This window comes from Panthera uncia, chromosome X, assembly GCF_023721935.1.
Source record: "Panthera uncia isolate 11264 chromosome X, Puncia_PCG_1.0, whole genome shotgun sequence".
Lineage (NCBI taxonomy): Eukaryota > Metazoa > Chordata > Mammalia > Carnivora > Felidae > Panthera > Panthera uncia.
The window spans coordinates 78870148-78873918 of record NC_064817.1 but is presented as its reverse complement, the minus strand read 5'-3'; positions in this window follow the sequence as shown (position 1 = coordinate 78873918).

The window sequence follows — 3771 nt, the reverse complement described above, 5'->3', positions numbered from 1 at the left end:
TTCTCAAGACATACAAAAAGATGATGACTCTGTGAGATGATACATGTGTCAATTAATTTACTTTACAAAGTATACATATATAAAATAATCATTTTACAATGTATACATACATCAAATAATCATGTTGTACACTTTAAATATACATAGTTTTGGGGTGCCTAGGTGGCTCAGCCGGTTGAGTACCTGACTCTTAATTTCAGCTCAGGTAATGAACTCTTGGTCATGAGAGGGAGTCCTGTGTTGGGCTCTGTGTTGACAGCATGGATCCTGCTTGGGATTCTCTCTCTCCCTCTCTCTTGACCCTTCCCCTGCTCTCTCTCTCTCTCTCTATATAAGAAAAAAAAAACATTAAAAAAATATACACAGTTTAGTTTTTATTATACCCCAATAAAGCTGGAAAATAAAATAAATCTTTGCCACCTTATGGGAAAAGAAAAACAAAAATATAAAGCTATCAATAAAGCATGGTACTGTCATAAGAACAGACATATTGAACTATGCAACAGAAGAGATATCCCAGGAATTGCATCTGAAGTCAACTGATCATCAATAAGTGTTAAGAACACACAACTGGAAAAGAATAGTGCCTTTAATAAATATATAGAAACATTTTCTTGACATCGGGCTGAGTGACGATTTCTTGGATATGAACACAAAAGCACAGCAACAAAGGCAAAAATAAAGTGGGATTGCGTGAAACTAAAAATCTGCACAGTACAGCAAAGGAAACAATCAACATAATGAAGAGACAACCTATGGAATAAGAGGAAATATTTACAAACCATGTATCTGGTAAGGGGTTAATATACAAAATATACAACGAATTCAAACAACACAATAGCATAAAAACAGACAGACAAACAAAAAAATGTTAAAAACGGGAAAAGGACTGGAATAGACATTTCTGAAAAGAAGATACGCAAATGGTTAACATGTACACGAAAAGGTGCCCAACATCACTAATCATCAGGGATACAAAACGGTAATGAAGTATCACCTCACATAAGCTAGGATGGCTATTAACAACAACAACAGCAGCAACAACAACAACAACAAAACAAGAGATAGCAAGTGCTGGTGAGAATGTGGAGAAAAGAGAACCTTTGTACACTATTGGTGGAAATACGAATTGGTAAAGCCATTACTAAAAACAGTATGGAAGTTTTTCAAAAATTAAAAATAGAACTACTATGTGATCCAGCAATCTTATATCTAGGTATATGCCCCAAATGGTGACATCGATACATAAACATACATGCACGGAATCACACACACACACACACACACACACACACACACACTGGAATATTGCTCAACCTTTAAAAAGTAGGAAATGTTATCATTTGTGACAACATGAATGAACATGGAGGACACTATGCTAAGTGAAATAACCCAGACACACAAAGATGAATACTATATGATATCATCTACATGTGAAATCTAAAACAATTTAGGTAAAGTTGAACTCATAGAAGCATGGGTAGAACGGTGTTTACAGAGGGCTGGGGGATGGGGGAAAATTGGAATATGTTGGTCAAAGGATACAAAGTTTCAGTTACCCAGGATGAATAAGCTCTGGAGATCTAATGTACAACATAGTAACTATAGTTCATAATGCTCTACTGTTTTTTGAAATTTGTTAAAAGAGCAGATCTAAATGTTCTATCACAAAAAGAAAGGTAACTGTGTGAGGTGCTAAACATGCTAATTAGCTTGATTGTGGTAATCATTAACCCTTTCACAACATATACATATACAAAAACATAATTGCTATATCCTCTTGGTGAATTGGCCTGTTTATCATTATCTAATAACTTCTTTGAGGCTTGTAACACTTTTTGAATGAAAGTCTCCTTTGTACGATATAAGAACAGCCACCCTGACTTTCTTTTGGTTACCATTTGCATGAAATATCTTTTTCTGTGCCTTGATTTTCAGCCTGTATGTGTCCTTTGAGCTAAAGTGAGTTTTTGTGGGCAGCATATATTTAGTTCCTTTTAAAATCCTTTCAGCCACTCTATGTCTTTTGGTGGAGAAATAATCCATTTATATGTAAAATTATTCTTGATAGGTAAAGAATTACTATTCCCATTTTTTTTCTGTTTTGTAGTTCATTTCTTTCTTCTTTTCTTGTCATCTTCTTTTGTGATTTGATGATTTTTTATAGTGCTATGCTTTGATTCTTTTCTCTTTATCTTTTGCATATCTCCTATAGATTTTTGTTTTGTGGTTACCAAAATGCTTATATAAAATATCTTATAGATATAACATCTATTTTAAGCTGATAACTTATCCTTGATTGTATACAAAAACACTAAGCTTACTTCCTACTTACCTTATTGATGTCACAGTTTACATCTCTTTATAGTGTGTGTCCATTAACAAATTATTACAACTGTACCTATATTTAATACTTTTGTCTTGTATACTAAAGGTAAAAGTGCTTTCCCTCCATCATTATAGTGTTGAGTGTTCCAAGTCTGACTCTATTCTTACTTTCACATGTAAGTTTTATACTTTGGTATGTTTTCATGTTCTTACCTAGTGTCTTTTTGTTTCAACTTGAAGAACCGCCATTAGCATTTCTCTTAAGGAAGGTCTAGTGGTGAATAACTCTCGCAACTTTTCTTTGTCTGAGAAGGTCTTTATATATCTTTCATTTATGAAGGACAGCTTTTCTGAATTGAGTATTCTTGTTGTCAGGTATTTTCCCCAGCACTTTGAATATATTATCCTGCTCTCTCCTGGCCTGCAAGATTTCTTCTGAGAAATCTGCTGTTGCCTTATGCTGTTCCCTTGTATGTCATAAGTGGCTTTTCTGTTTTCAAAATTTTCTCCTCATCTTGCCTTTTGATATTTTTATTATAACGTGTCTTGGTGTACTCTTCCACGGGATGATACTGTTTAGAGACTCTTGAGCTTTGCAAACTTGTATGTTCATATCCCTCAAGGATTTGGAAAGCTTTCAAACATTATTTCTATAGGTAAGATTTTCCATTTTTCCCCCTTTTCTCTCTTCTTCTTGGTCTCCCATCAGACATATGTGGGTCCATTTAATGGTTCAAAAAAATTCCCCATAGGCTTTCTTCACTCTTTTTCATTCTTTTTTCTTTCTTTTTTTCTCTTCTGATTAGATATTTTCAAGTTACATGTTTATGAGTTCACAAACACTACCTTCTCTTACTAGTTTTCCTCCCAACATTATGACAACCTAGGGAGAAGGGAGAACCACAAACACAGTGTCTTGTCTTTACTAAATTCCTCAACTTTAACCACTGTGGACAATTTGGTCCGTTGCCTTTTCTTTAATATATTTATGTAGCCATGCCACATTGCAGGGGCCTAGCAAAATAATCCCAACACATGGATAGCATTGTTTGCCTAAGCCGGAAACAAGAAAGATCACATCAAATTTATTTGGGACATACAGACAAAGCTGCGGTTTCCCACACAAATCAACAAAGAGGTGTTTGTGGAATTGCAGTGAAAAAACAAACAAAAAAAACCCCAATAGTATATATTTTCCTTCTTTATCTTTCCTGGGGAAGCACAGACAGAATATAAGTACAATGAAATCTAATGAATTCAGATTCCCCTCATGTGTAACTGCTGTAATTCAGGTCAGGGGACAGGTATGATGTTTAAAACTTTGCGATAGTTCCCTTTTCAGTGCTTATTTAAATGAAGGAAAAAAAAACAAAAAAATAAATAAATGAAAAAGGGGTGTCTCGGTGGCTCAGTCGGTTAGGCGGCCGACTTTGGCTCAGGTCA